A 16,585-nucleotide genomic window follows, 5' to 3' on the forward strand; every position below is an offset into this window, starting at 1 on the left:
CCTTGGCCGTGAAAAACAGGTTGCCGGGGATCTGTTTGAAGTCGGCCTTCACATATGTTTCGTCGTCCATGATGCAGCATTCAACTTTCGTCAGCATGTTGAGGTACAACTTCCTGGCACGGGTTTTGGCGGACTTGTTCTGCTTCTCGTCGCGATTAGGGGCCTTTTGTACCTTGAACGTTCGAAGCCCAGCCTTAGTTTTGGCCTTCTGGACAAAACTTCGGCTTAGGTGCAGCTTCTTAGCCACATCCCTAACGGAGGCGTTCGGATTTCGGTTGAAGGCCCCAACTACGCGGTTGTGATTTTTGGTGTTGTACGGAATACTTTTTCCTTCACTTCTGGGCTTCCGATCGGTGGTCAACCGTTCCTCGAACCGCTCAATCACTCGCGACACCGTGGAATTCGCGATTCCCAACGTTTTAGCGATGGAACGATGCGAGAGATTCTTGTTCTCGTGATGAATGCGCAAGATTTTATCATGCACGAGCTGTTCTTTCGACTCCATTTCCGCGAGTTTTGATCACAGGACTTTAAAACTTGCAGGATGTAAATAATGCACTATGAACTAAATCCACCCAAATTTTCATTAAATTCTACCCAACGGTTAAAAAGTTAGAGCAATTTCATAGTGTGGCAATTTCATCGTGGACGCCCTTTAGTCACTATGAATGGAGTTCCAATTTCTTGGTCAAGTCAAAATAAATATCTTAATAGTCTTTTTTTACACGGTTTTTTTTACGCGGTTTTTTTTTACACGGTTTTTTTTACACGGTTTTCCACGATTTACACGGTACGTTTTTAACGATTTCTCGACAACGATACAACCTATCGACTTGATTCCAATCACATTATCCGCATAAGCTATTTGTAATCGAATGGCATACTTAAAAAAATCACAATTTTTGGTGTAAATACAGAAATTTTTAAAATATGTCTATATGGACCATATCATGCTTTAATTACAAATGGCATCAAAATCCGATTTTTTAAAAACATTAAAGCATGCGAAAAATCAAAATGTCGTAGGTTTTTTTTACGCGGTTTTTTTTACACGGACCGTATCCTCCGTGTAAAAAAAGACCTGAGTGTACTTGAATAAAAAATTTACTTTTAAAAGTTCGCGTTCAGGGCATTCAAGTCAAATGTAATAAATAGGAGAAATGGCTCTAATGTTGGCCTATGGATCTAAGATTGTGCCCATCGCTAAAAATCAGCTATTTATCAATTTTATCTAGATGAACGCGTTATTGGGACGGTACTAATAGATATTTTTGGTCGGTATTGAAAATTTAGAAAATTGCTGTATGATTTATGTATGGGCCCAAATAAGGAGCATTTAGGCTGACATCCATTTCATCCTCTTATAAACAGAAAATCCAAACTTTGCCTGAATAATGAACATCTAATATTTAAACAAGTTTTTAGACCGACCTTGCTTTACGCTGTACCAATATGGTCTTGTTGTTCATAGGCGTAGCCAAGGGAAGGGGGGGGGGGGCACGGGGTCCACTGCCGCCCCTAACTCAGCCGCAAAATATATTTGTTAAGAGTTCAAGTATCCAGAAGAAAGTTTAAATTATAAGTTTAACTAGCCTTTGTCAATTTTTGTTAATATACAACTTCCACATTTGTTTGAGTTTCCGAATCAGATTGAAGTTTGATTCATTATTGGAAACTCGAAAAAAAAGCAACATTGATTTATTCTCTTGATAAATAGAGACTACGAAAATCTTTATGATTCTTGGTTTTTCTTGAAAAACTGAGAATTATTACTCAAATTATAAATTTTTTAAATATTTTGTTGTTTAAATCCCATTTGTTTGATTTTTTTTTCTTTTCCATGAATCTCCAATGACTCTAAAACTTTTCCAAGAATCTGACATTTTGAAATATTTTCAACATTTTTCTAATTAGCGTGTTTTTTTTCAACAGTCTGGCACTTCAAAGACTGACCATGTTGGTTAGAATTCTAAAGAAATGTTTTGCTCGAGAGAAAATTTCAATTGGCTCTTAATAAATCTTAGGGAATTTTAAGGAGAAACCAAAGGAAATTTTCAGGAATATTCTTTGGAATCTTAGGAAGGGTTCAAGAAAATTGTTAGCATGACGATGAATTTCAAAAGGTTTCTGAAAAATGCTCTGAAGAAATTACCAAAGTTATTGCAATGAATATAACAAGAGTAGTTTATACTTAGAATAATCTGAAGTGCGAGGTTTCATGAGAATACCAACAATACTGTAGAGTGAATTAAAAAAAAAATCAAGAGAAAGTGAAAATTGTAAGGGAATTCCAAAAACTAGAACACTAATTGTTTCTAGTGTGTCAAAAATTTTACTTGTGCATATATATTTTTAAAATCACCACAATTGGAAAACAAAATAAAATTGTAGATTTTTGCGACTTTTGTGAACCTAATTCAAGGATGGTCAAAAAATAATCATAAGTGCCAATTTTTTTTATCTAATCCTTAACAGATACACATATTTCGTCTACAATGTGCAGACTTCTTCAGTTTCTTGTACTAATACTAAAGAACAAGAGTTATGTATGATTCAAGGAACTATTTTTGTTGACGTAGGACTACGTCTTTGATTTCTATATGGGGGTACATGAAAATGGAACATGTAACAAATTAAGAAAGATTTTAAACGGTAAGAACTCAGCTGCCCCTGGTCCAATTTCAGTAATGTTATCACCAATCGAGCAGAAATATGGCTACGCATCGATAACAATGCTTCCGAATGTTGATTTTCAACAAGAAACTGTTGAAAAACTGGTAAATGTCCAGCATTGTCCAAAAGCTTCGAATTAACTAACAAATCCACCAATTACCTACATGCATATGCTGCTTCCCCAGCACAGTCGTCAGAGAGTAGTAAGTAGACGAAACAAGTCGAAGTGGCATTCGCCTCCGATCCTCGGGCGCGTGCGAATAGGGAGGATGGAATTGCGTAATATTTTGCACACTCATCGCCATTCTCAGAACCACACGCTCCCAACGACCACACCACTGTGTGGTGGTGTTCGGTCGTCGAAATTAGTAGCAGCAGTAGCAGTGCTTTCGGCGTGTGGCGTTGAAAATTGTTCTCCAGTAACAACGAAAGGCTGCCTGCAAGCAGCGAGCTGCAGAGCCCACATAAGCAACCATCAAAGGAGGAAGAAGCTGCACCGCTATGCTATGGATCGAAATCAATAGCTCTTCGTGAGTCGCTGTGGGTCGGTCATCTATGCCATGCCTGTCACCCTCGCTCCAAACGACATACAGCTCGACAGCCTCATCCGTTTTGAACACCCAGCTCAGAATTACTTAACCATCACTACAAAACGGTCCTTTTCAGGGCCACCAAAAATTTGTTAAAGAGTATTATTTAGACATTGGTCAAGGTCATCAGTTGCCGCAAGCAGCTAGCTATCAAGGCGCAACCTGTCTATAGAAGGTGTGGAATTGTAGGCCTGAATATATTGGTGCAATTAGTTTTTCCTCGGCTTTCGTTCCACACGATTCGTTTCTTTCGTTTAATCAATCACCTTTGTAGTGACGTCGAAAAGATTGTTTCAATCGGCGCTTACATATGAAATTTAATGTGGATTATAGAATTTTTTGTATGTTACCAAAATTTATGAATGGTTTGCCACTAAATGTTGAGATAATTTATTGATTATTGAATTATCACACTGTATACCATGAAAAACCAGCCTGTTTGTGAGTTTCTGCCTGTTTTCAAGTAAGGAGTTATCATAAAAAAAAAAATCGTATTTCCCGGCGACTTTACAAATAAATAAAATCAAACTAAATCATCATGCAGAACTAGCTAGGATTTGTTTTACTTCATATTTCACAAAATTGCTTTCGAGTGTTAAGACATCGTCTCCTGCAAAGTTTACATTTTTTCCCTCTACCAACACATACATCAGGGCAAGAAAAACCAAAATGCACAGCATTACGAAAAGAGGTCAGGTTTCAACCAATAGCAGATAGATTTTAATTCTAAACAAGCCAAACGATTGGAAATGTATCTACCAATCTGCTAAAATGAACACCTAGTTAATTTTCAATAGGTCACTATTGAAAAATACCAAATGTACAACTGTTGCAATGGTGATCAAAATTATCACCGAATGTCTGAAAACAGCGCATTCCCTAACACAGACTTAAAAATCGAATTCGATGCGGTCCCACTGAACGGTGCTCATTCAATCACCGTAAGTGGTGGTGTCCAGTCCAGCAGCAGCAGTAGTAGCAGCAACAACAGCAGCAGCAGGAGTGCTTTCAACAACAACAACAACGAAAGGCTGCCTGCAAGCAGCGAGCTGCAGAGCTCATATGAGCAACCATAGAGAAGGAGGAAGAAGTCCCACCGCTAGGCTAGGACCGGAATCAGTAGCTCGTCGTGCTCAGCTCAGCATTACTCAACCATCACTACAAAACGGTCCTTTTCAGGGCCACCAAAAATTTGTCAAGAGTATTATTTGGACATTTGTCAAGGTCATCAGCTCCCGCAAGCAGCTAGCTATCAAGGCTCAACCTGGTCTCTATAGAAGGTGTGGAATTGTAGGACGAATGTATTGGTGAGATTAATCATCGTCCGACCATTTTCCAGAACACGCTGGTAGGATGTGTTAAAAATCCATATAGAATTTGAGAGAAGTGGGAATAATTCGCTTTGGGCGTATATTCAGTCCCCAGAAAGCCAATAAAATCAAATTTGTGAGAAAATTAGCTCTCACGAGTTCAATCTCTCGAAGTTACTCCTTTTTTACATATTCTGCACAAACGATACTTACCGCCCCGCCCCATTCATATAATTCGGAAGGAAATCCTGTGAGTGGTGAATTGAATACTCTTTAATACCAAAATGCACAAAACTTAAAAATTCATAAATAACAAAAAAAATCAAAATACACCTTTTAAAGTCGGGTAGATGAATCGAAAATACTCAAGTTGACAGTCCCTTGGATTCTCTTCATCAACTTTCTCTTTGAAATAAATACTACAAATTTGATACGCTTACAAATAAAAAACGGAAAGAGTCAAGATAATTGATGATTGATCAATTAAAGGGGGAAGTACAATTAGAATTTTTTTTTCGAAAAAATTTTTGTTGGCTTAATTTACTCTATATGTATCTGGGAATGAGTCTTTAAAAGCATAAAGCCGTCCGGAACTTATTTAAAAAGTTATACGCAATTCAGTGAGTGCATGTCAAATGGCTGAACATGTCAAAGTTGAACTTTAAATGCTTCTACTGAAAAGTAGTGTTTTCAAAATCGCCGTGCAATGTACAGGTCAGAGTTTTCATTCAAATCGATTCCGGTTTTCTGTTTTATGTTCATAATTAAATTCTCCACAACATGAATAGAAAGATTTTTTAGATTTGTTTGTTATAACATGTTTTTTTATAAACAAAGTCGAAAAAATAGGGTTTTTAAAATTTTTTTTTTCAACTTCAAATTTTTTTGTGAAAAAAACATTATTTTTACATACGAATTAATTCATGTTGTGCGCTGTACCTTCAAATTTAATGTCCTGTTTTTTTTTGTTTCAGACGTGATCATGGACGTAGGGACTGCACGGCGTGAAGTGCTGCTTTAAAAAATTGACTTCACATTATTTATAATAATTGGGCTAAATTGCAAAATTTTAAAAAAATGTCACTGATAATTAATCTTCATTAAATCATTAATAACATACATAAAGAATCGCTAACATTCATTTATTTCCCTACTCGCAATCCACTCTCAAAGATAGGCCTCATTTTAGGCCTTCTAATTGTACTTCCCCCCTTAAAAGAACTAAATGTTCACATTTGTTCCGTCCACTAGCGGTCCTACGTCAAGCTTCCGTTCGTGTCCCTAGGCACAGACCCTTCTACTTTTTATGATTATGCTCAATCAAATGCTCAGCAGGCAACATTGTGTTTCTAGCGCGTAGAATAGAGCACACATATCACTCTTAAACAAGTTAAACTCTTTAACTTGACGATCTTGATTAAAGTTGTAGCTATGAAAATTTCCAATAAGAATAGATATAGAACTTTTTATCAGTAAAATATGGAAAACGCTAGAAGACAATGAACAAAAAGCTTGGTTTTTCCATAGTAAATTTTTTTCTTTAATTTTGTTTTCCGTCGATCTTGTTTTCCGTACTGCGGCGTGATCAGAGATTTTATGCCTCCGAAAATCCCGGCGGCGCCGACTGGGAATGAATCAAGGTCTTTTGGGGTGAGAGGCAATCACGCTTACCACTACACCACCTACGCCGCTTCCCATAGTTATTCCCATATAAACTTCAAATGGTTTGTGCCAAGTCAGTTTGTTTCCGAATGAGTTTAAATTTTGGGAGGCTAAGCAGTACCGATTTGGTACCGTTTGTGCATCGTGGAGTGAAAATTTTAAATATTGCAACAGTCTACTGGAGCACCTTGGTTAAAATTAAATGTAATTTAATTTGAACTTGGAACGAATTAAAAAAAAACCAAAGGAGATTTTACGCGACAGTTAAAATGCTGATATTGTTTTTGTGTATGGGATTGATGTTCTACAACTCGATAACTCTATAACTCGATTGTCCCTTCAAACTCGAGTTGTAGATAATTGACTGAAAATCGGAAGAAGCACACTTCCGTCACAATAAATTTGATCATAAAGCCGACTGAATTAAGCTTCTTCACAATTGATCTGTGGCTAGTGCGCCCGGCAAGAGAAACCAGAAATCAAAAATATTTAGACATTGCAGTTGTTTAAGAACAATACAAACAAAGTTTGGAAATGGGAAAAAGAGACTTTTTTGACATGAAAAAATTGTAAAATTTACCTTAAAGTGATTATGCAACTAAAAAGTGACGCCCTGTTAACTGTGCGAACCTCGAAGCTGACAAGTTTCCTCCACCATATATCACCACGCTGCTTGTTCCACCACAAACACCACAAGCACGCATATTCACGCGAATGCGTACAAATTCGAGCGCATCTTGACGCTTGCATCCAGCTGGAGCAGCTGATGAGGGTCTGCCTGCATGATTGTTGATTTTCAAAGCATGTAACAACAAAACAACATCGCATTCACAGTCCGGTTAGAATCAGTGTGGTCAGTTCTACGGGTTTATCCGTGGGAACTCCATGGATTTTTAGATTTACTACGGACCTACGGACGATCCATAAAATTCTGCGGATTCTAAAATTTCTGACTCACCCCCCACTCATCACTTTAAAAAATACAGTTACCCCTCCATATGTGTGGTGGTTTAACCAATTACGCTTTTTTGTATTTTAATAAAGTCAAGCATAAATTAGTTATCATTAGAAAATCAGCTCAATTGGCTGAAGGACAACCGATAAATAGCTGTGGGTGGACGGTACCACCCACCGCATATATGAAGGATTTACTGTATCGCCTTGAATGACTGTTTTAGGAAAATGGTCATTAAATTTAGCAATAATTAACGCAGTGAAAACAAATTTATCTATCCATGGATCGTACTCCATGAAAAGTTAACAACACTGGTTAGAACCAATCATTAGAAGAGTCGTTCAAATATCTCTCTCTCAATAACAGTCTAATTCAGTTTTGAGTGTCGTCCTTCGCCGATATCACATGCCTTTTGGAGTGGACGGTAGATGCCTACCACCGACAGACTGTCGACCGGTCGTTGCTTTCCTTACCTTCCTGCTCCTTCTTGTCATCATCATCCGCCCTATCGAAGAGGAAAGTGCCCGAAAAGTGGTTGCTTACTGCGCTCACCATGCACGGTGGTAGGTAGGTAGGTAGGTAGGTAGGGGAGAACAGTCCATAATGCACTCCGGGGGTAAAATGGCCTCGCACGGTTTTACGTTGCTTTCGTATTACTAATTTTAAGATTTTATTTGCCATAATGCCAGATCCAGTGATGAAATTTGTAATTGGCGCTTGAAGATTTCGCGCAATATTGACAACATTATTTTTGACATTGTCACTGAAGGAATTGACTCTCACTTAAGGGGAAACGGGACATTATTAATTCGTGGAAATTAAAAAGCAGTTTTTTCGTTCACTATGTTCCAATAGGTAGGTAAGTAGAATGCAATGAACACATTTTCATCATCATAATTTTGGTTTTGAACGAGAAAACTGCTTTTGAATTTTTGAAAATTAATGACGTTCGCTTTCACCCCAACATTCGTCAAAAGCTCATTAGTTTTTTTGTCAAAGACAAAGATTCACCTGGTAAAAAAGTACTTTTTCGTACATTCTTCTTACCATTTATGTTATCCAGGCAGCAAACGTTCTCTTTGACGGCTCCATGAATACTTTTTGCTTAATTTGTAACGTGATTTAGCTAATAACATAAATTGCACATGTTTGTCACTGACTACATTGACACTGTCTTTAGTTTTGAAATATATATCTGATACTATACATCATCTGCAAGAGCTCCGTTTTCTGTGCACAACGATATTTTTGATCGATGTCATTTACTTCCATCGCGATTTTGAAATCAAGATTAAAAGCAAAATAACCGCTTACACTGAACTAACAAAATGACAGTTCGCTCTCATACAAAGTACCTCCGAGGGGCGCTAAGACAGTGATTTTTGTTAATGTAATCACACATATTTAAAATAGTATCAGTGCTCCACAATTGATGAAATTTTGGATTTCGGTTCCATTTGACATGCAGATTACGCATATGCAATTACCTCAATACCCCTTAAGATCCCAATTGGGTTCATTAGGGGTATTGTGGAAATTGCATATTCATAATTTGCATGTCAAATGGAACCGAAATCCAACATTTCTTCAATTCTGAGGCACTATCCTAAATAAGTGTGATTACATTAGCAAAAATCACCATCTTAGCGCCCCTCGCTGGTACTTTGTATGGGAGCGAGCTGTCAATTTGTAAGTTGAGAGTATGTTGTGAAATTCACGAATTGACAACCGGAAAGTTATGAAAAGCATCGTGGGGCCATTTTACCCCAGGGGTGCATTTTAGACCATCCTACCCTACCCAGAGGCCCAAGCTGATCAATCAGACTCAGAATTCGCAGAATACATGGGTGGGTCACCAATACCAAGCAGAGCGGCATGGCGTTTTCAAGAGCCGCATGCGCTTTACCTTCCTCATGCAGTTTGTGCAAAACAAAAAAGAAGAACACATTGATCCCTCTAATAGTGATACGATGCTTTCTCGTAATTTTATAGCATGGCATACATTCCCCAATAAAAATGTGTATGGATATTTTGCTTAACGGCAAGTTCAGGGTATCATCCAAACCATTTGTGGAATAGTCCTATCGTCTGGGTTATCGTTCGAGTATATGTAATATTATTTTATTAGAGTTGTTAATTGTATAAAAAAGCATGCATATTGTTCTGATTGTTTCCCAGTGTCCAACGAGTCCAAATAGGACATGTATCGGGAACTGGCGGTTTTTGAAACTCTGCTAAGCTGTGTGAGACGGAGTGGGTCAATTTCATAATTGTGCACGTATCTCAGGAACCATCTCTAGTAAATGAGAATATCAAATCAATAGCCTGTTTTAATATTGAAACTGGGTAACAGAACATCAAAAATTGCTAAAATTAAAAAAAATATCAAACATTCTATGGGACCGTACCTGAATAATAGCAAAGTCAGTTGTTGCCATATCCAATGAAAAGCAGAAATCATTAGAAATTCATATCCTGCTATTATATTTGATCAAGCTATTGGTATGTTGTTTAAATTATTTAAATACACATTACAAAAAAGTCATGTAAATTTCAGTGACCTGAAAGCGACACTTGCAAGCGGCCGTTTTGACATAAAAATCAGTTGAAAAGGACGAGAAAATCAATTCAATCAAACGTTCTTTTCGTCGAGTTGCATATGTTTCAGTTTCAGGACACTTAATTTTACATGGCATGTTTGATTACGTTCCATGATTTACGTCAAAGCTAAATTACGTCCCGTTTAAAATTTTTTTTTTAAGTTTGTAATATCATAACACTATAAAATTATGCTTTGATAGCAGACCTACCAATAACATAAGAAGATGTTGATAGTAAAATTTGGTAATAGTTTGCTCTGGTTTTGTTATCCCCTCTATCCGGGATGCGTTCAATCCGGATAATCTGCTATAGTCGTCCTGCGTCGATTAGTTTCTCGTGTGATGTTAAAGCTTTCCGGTGTGACCAAAATCCAAAAAGTGGTTGAAAGCTGTCGAGTCGGGGAAGTATTAGAATCTTATCATTTAACTTCCGAATTCAGTTTCTTCAATTAAATAACCATCATTGGATATAAATCCGCCAGCAAAACTAATGAGTGATGAATGCTTTGCTCTTGCTCCTCCCATTGTTCAATCTTAACAATGTTGAAGTCATTTAAAGTCTCAGTTAAAACACATTTTCCTCCATTCATGCCGATTCTCATAACCAATATTACTTATACAGCTTGGCTAGGGTCACTTGAGAGGTACATTGTGCGTCACCAATACACAAAACACTCCGTATGCCGCACCGGATAATCTATACCATCATCGCGTCGTATGGGTATGGCGCGCGGGTTCTCTTGAACTACCATCACCATCGTCACAAGCGTTATAAGTGAATTCCTAGTATTTTGTTTACAATCATCCCCTACTGCACACTTGCCGTCGCCTTGTTCCGATGGAAGCGATGCATGCTGCCGTTTGGTGTCAGTCTTAAGTTAGCACCGCGTTGAGGTAGACGTTCTATCAGTTCCGACCAGTTGACTCATACGCAGTGTGTTCCGTGCCGGTTAGGTTCTGTGTTTTTCTTTCGTTTCGCTTCGCGCCGTAGGCTCAATTAATGCCGATTGACGTCGTGTGTCCGGATCTTTGCAGCAAGGATAAACAAATTGTGACACCCAACCGTCGATTCCTGGAAGTTCGGATCGAAACTCAGGATCGACATTCACGTCGTATGTAAGCTGTCAAGGAGAGAGGTGAGGTGAATTCAGTATCGGGGAAGACGATAAAGCAGGATGGAAAATAGATTTCCCCAAACTGTGCGAATTCCACGAATTCCAAGGGTGTTGGAAAAGTTTTCACTGAACATCGTTGTGCGAGGATGAACGAAATTGCCAATGAATGTTTCTTAAATACATACACTTGCTGGAGGAATGGGTTTTCCGAAGAGGTGATTACCATGCGTAAGCATTGTACCGCTTCCAAATTCCCGCGAATTGACCCAAGGGGGAAGATAAGCATTGCTATCTAGCGACTGTGTGACGTCTAAATGTGTGATTCAATCGGGTATTGTGCGAGTTGAAAGTGATATAACATCGGTACGACCGACATACAAACAAAGCGTGGAAAAGCGACCGGTGAAAATTCGCCACCGTTCGTGTGTGCAAACAAACACTGCTGATGATGAGAGCAACTGAAGCATTACAGACTTACCAATGAATATGAGACGGCTGTTGTCGTAACCGGCTGTCATGCACACTGTGAAGTTATACATTATGGATCAGAATGGTTTGTGAGTGGTAGCTAGAAGGAAACGTTGTGGAAATTCAATTGGGGATGCTGTTTTGGGATGAATTTCTACATGGAGTGCCAAATAGAATATTTGAAAAGCACTGATAGCATCAAGGGATATAATGGAATCCTGTAGGTTTGAGTTACAATATACAAATCAAAGACTGACTAACTGCCATCAAGAGGAAGTATTGTTACACGCATTTACGAATATTTCATAAATGGAGAGTGCCTGGTCTGGAATTTTCCTTTAATCCATGTTGATTACTCTGTTGAAAATTATATTTGAAGTCTTTATGTGCGTTAACGGACAAGGTCCAGTTGTTCAGCATACGAAGTATCAGGTAAAATGTTCAGTGCAATAGTGGCAGGAAAAAAAGCAAATCAGGGGTCGTCCATTAATTATGTCACACTTTTAGAGGGGAGGGGGGGTTTTAGAAACTGTGACGAGTCATACAAAAAAAAATTAAGTTCCATACAAAATATGTGACAAAGGGGGAAGGGGGGGTTGAAAATGGACTAAATTTGCGTGACATAATTAATGGACCTTCCCTCAGTAGTAACGAAGATTTCAAATGAATATGTAAATTCAAGCTGTTTTATTCTATTTATCGTTAAAATTTTAAGTAATTTCCAGAAGATCTTAGGTTAGAGCTGTTGTCGTAAATTTTTTGCTAAGTTATGGAAATGTACCAGTTATGGAACTAGTGCTCCGCTAATTGTCATACTTTAGCATAGTTTGCCAACATTTTTCTGAAGCGAGAAAGTATAATGTATGTTTTTCATCTCAAGAGAAGTGAATTATGTTACAGTTTGAGACACATACAAACATGTATTGCTTAAATGAAGTATCGATCAATAAATATACTTTTTCGCTTATTTTATGTCCACCACGATTTGCTCCTTCCCCCAGGGCTATTGTGTGGCCACTTCATGGCCTACTCCATCGAGAAAAGATGATATGGCCTCTTCTGGATTGTCCATTAAAATTATGCGAATATAGATATGATTTACCACTTGCTCCAGGGGTTCCGGGGTCACCACGTGATCAATGAAATCCAGAAAATATTAGATGGCCTCTTCTGAAATGTCCAAACAATAATGAGAACAATGATATGTCGCTTGATGGATAATTAGGTACTAATTTTCAATAAATTCGCACATAATAGCTTTTTTCTTAAGTCCAGGCGTTCTCAAGATATTGCGAATTAATAATTATAGTAATAATAGTTTTCATCATTTTATACTATCTTCATATTTCATACTTCATATTTATTAAATTTTATATCGTATTTGCCTTGCTCCACATGCATGTTCATTACATAAATAAAACAATTAAAAAAATTAAAGAATATTGCTATCGACCTTTTTTACAGGGTTTTGAGGTATTTTCTAAGTGTACACACTAAGATTTTTAAACAGAAAATTTGGAACAGCTGAAAATTCGGCAATCGATTCGGTAATTTTTACTTTTTACAGTACGTTTAGCTGAGCTGTCAAAATGTATCGATCCACACTGCAAAGTTTGCATTTGAAATACTAGTCTGTAATTGTTTACCGAAAATGCTGTAGAACTTTTACCGGCCAATTAATTTTGTTTGGTAAAAATTACCGATTGTTTTGTTACTCATAGTGCTGTTATCGATTGGAAAACTGTTAACAGCATTCTGATTTGGAACATGAAGGTACCCAGAGTTCATGTTCCTTCATTCCCTGAATTCGGTGGGTGCATTTTCCCGATGCATCTTTTCACTTCTGCAGGGAACGCAAATGCTGATAGCGCATGGATGGTGATGGAGGTGGTGCCCGAGCTGACCGCATAAAAAACAAATGGTGAGATCTTCATTCATCACTTGAACCATCTAAAAAATATAATACAAATTAATAATAATAATAGCCGGCGCCGGTGGTGTAGTGGTAAGCATGACTACTTTATCCCCCAATGGGTCTGGGTCCAATCCCAGCCGAGGTCGGTAGGATTTTCTGAAGCATAAAAATCCGTCTTCCTTCGGAAGGGAAGTAAAGCCGTTGGTCCCGGCCCATGTGTGTTGGAATGGGTGCGATATCCTACGCAGGTGTGGAAGCCGCCTTCCTGCAAATTCGATGGATGGCAATCGATGTCCGTCGGTGATTGGCACTAGATTGCGGAACAGAGACCGACGTTAAATAAAGGAAAGAATAAGAATAATAATAATAATAATAATAATAATAATAGTGAAAATATTTTTTATTTTACTTACTTACTTACGGAAAAGATCTTCTGTTCCTCCATCGAGAGCTCAAATATGTTGGAGTATTTCCTCAATTTTTAAATACTTACCAATTGCGTACTTTATAACACCGGAGAACCGAGTCATAACCAACTTTAAAATGGTGAGTAAATAATAAGTTGGACAGCACGTAATTTACCAATCGTTCGGTACTTTTTCAAAAATATGGTGCCTATCTGTACATTTTGTTGTATAAAACAATAGTTTTGCAGTACATTTGTTATAGTTTTAACAGTATTACGGAATTGCAGCCACTTATAGTTTAATTCCGTAGTTTTGATTACAGTTTTCGATAATTTTCTGTAAATTACATGAATTCGTTGTTTTTAAATGCTGAAAAGCGGTAAAACACTGTATTTTACAGAACAATCGGTACAGACAAAAAAAGTACCGAACATAATTTAAGAAGTCCACCGCCCACTCTGTGATGATTTATTAGCTAGAGAATGATCTTTAGAAGAGGGTAGGTGGATAGTTCCGTTAGAGTACGGCAGTATGGAAATTGAATAGAAGTTGAAAATGAGCGAAGGGCCATTAATGCGACAGTTTTTAAAGATAGACGCACATTTTTGCCTAACCCGTACGATGTACGCGGGGACTTGAAGTATGTCTCCAAGTCCACAGGCAAAAATGTGCGTCCCTCTTTTTGCTCATAAACTGACTGCGGCTGTGGAATAGTTCTAGCGACGTTTTCATCACTACCTAAAGCCCCACGTAGTAGTGATGAAAACGTACATCGTACGGGTTAGGCAAAAATGTGCGTCTATCTTTAAAAACTGTCGCATTAATGGCCCTTCGCTCATTTTCAACTTCTATTCAATTTCCATACTGCCGTACTCTAACGGAACTATCCACCTACCCTCTTCTAAAGATCATTCTCTAGCTAATAAATCATCACACTAAAGCTTCATGTTAGCATTTCCAACCAACTCTGAAAATCGTTAACTTCGCGTATGAAGTAACATAAAAACACTTTGAATGTAACAACTCAAGGCGGGAGTAGCCGTCAACAATGCTGATGATGGTACAGCACGCAACAACCACCCTACTGCTTTCTCTCTGAGATGATCACGTTGGTCATGACGAGAGGAGCAACACAATAGTTGGGTAAAGAAGAACTGCATTATAACACACCATCGACTGGAAATGCTCTCGCAACGTGGGGCTTTAGGTTGTGATGAAAACGTCGCTAGAGCTATTCCACAGCCGCAGTCAGTTTATGAGCAAAAAGAGGGACGCACATTTTTGCCTCTGGACTTGGAGACATACTTCAAGTCCCCGCGTACCCACGTACGGGTTAGGCAAAAATGTGCGTCTATCTTTAAAAACTGTCGCATTAATGGCCCTTCGCTCATTTTCAACTTCTATTCAATTTTCATACTGCCGTACTCTAACGGAACTATCCACCTACCCTCTTCTAAAGATCATTATCTAGCTAATAAATCATCACACTAAAGCTTCATGTTAGCATTTCCAACCAACTCTGATTGTATATGAAGTCATTTTAATAAACTTTGTCCAAGAGGTCAATTTTCTATCTCTCAAGTGGATGAAGTTAATGGTTGAAATGGAGAACAAGCGCTTGTACTCCCTTAAAAACCTTTTTTCCATAACTTTTTAGTTTGATTTTTTTTTAATATTTTCAATGTTCTAGTAAGTTGTAAGTGCTCCTAAAATTGCACATTTGCTATCTCTTTGTTTCAAAGATTTAAGTCCCTTTTCATCTTTGTATTTGAAATTTTTCATGAATCAAAAAAAGGTGAATGAAGATTTAAGAACAAGTGAAAATTATGCTAAATGTCTCGTTAATTGTGTATGCGCTAGAAATAGCGTAAATTTACATGATTTTTTGAACTGTGTAGTATAATTGCTAATGGACCCGTGTGGATTTGTGGGTTCAAATTCCACTGGTGCCCAAATTTACCCAAACGCACGTGTCTTGCCGATCTTGTATGCTTTGCTTCTCAGTATTCGAATTTTTCCAAACAAAAAAAGTAGTGGTTGGTATCGGTAATCTGTCACTAGCGTGTGCAGGGGCAAATAACTTGAAAACTGACACCGTCAATTGATAGGTGATGATGGGCATGTGAGACGTTTGTTGTTTACCGGTCATTTCGCTACTGTACGTATTTTTATTTTAAAATCCAATTTATAAAGCCCTAAACATCCAAATGTGGTTTTAAGTGATTGAGATTGATAATTAAAATTAAGTTTTGCTAATTGGACCTTTTTTGATTTGAGATTGGGAGCTTACGAACTCCATGACCGGCCTGATTGCTGAAATTACCGGCTTTTTATTTGATTCTAAAATAAAAACACAAGCAGTACCGAAATTACCGGTAAACAACCCTATTTGTGTCACCATAAATAGAAATACACGACTTTACACCCCCCCCCCACCGCCTCCCCCGCCTCTGCGGATTCTAGACTAATCGATGACCGATTACCATGTATAAGTGCTACCTGAGTTTTTTATAAATAGCCATACCGGCGATAAACTGATAACAATGTATAAAACGAGTAAACAATAGTCCATGCATGTTAAACAGCCACCGTCCGAGATTTATTACACATTTAAAAATCATTTGGTAAACATCAAGTGCTACTTTTTTCGTTTACTGATAACGATCCTAAGAAAAAAAATGAGTCAGTTCCCCAAAATGATAACGCATCGGCATGGGAATTAAATCCATTTTTCGCCATACTAAGCTCAACCCGCACTTTATCTCTCTTTTTCAAACGGGTTTGACCAAACAAATTTAATGGGTTTATGATAGATGGCTTCAAATTTTGTTATCAATCCATACCGTTGAATTTGATAAAAAGTCACAAATTGTTGGGATGTTATCAATGC

General features: G+C 37.8%; 2 protein-coding genes across 2 annotated transcripts in view; one reads left to right on the plus strand and one right to left on the minus strand.

Moving 5' to 3' along the window:
• The window catches only part of LOC135712869 (acetylcholinesterase), a 273,865-nt gene that overhangs the window by 174,605 nt on the left and 82,675 nt on the right, over positions 1 to 16,585 (minus strand). The window lies entirely within an intron of this gene.
• LOC135712874 (fibroblast growth factor receptor 4-like) overlaps positions 10,637 to 16,585 on the plus strand; it is a 90,456-nt gene continuing 84,507 nt past the window's right edge. The window contains exon 1 of the mRNA XM_065235958.1: positions 10,637 to 10,926. The gene's annotated coding sequence lies outside the window, so the exon portion shown is untranslated. The remainder of the gene's footprint in view (positions 10,927 to 16,585) is intronic.

This window comes from Ochlerotatus camptorhynchus, unplaced genomic scaffold (assembly GCF_037179485.1).
Source record: "Ochlerotatus camptorhynchus isolate MF236.1 unplaced genomic scaffold, CSIRO-AGI_Acam_v1.1 ptg000510l, whole genome shotgun sequence".
In the NCBI taxonomy this organism is placed as follows: domain Eukaryota; kingdom Metazoa; phylum Arthropoda; class Insecta; order Diptera; family Culicidae; genus Ochlerotatus; species Ochlerotatus camptorhynchus.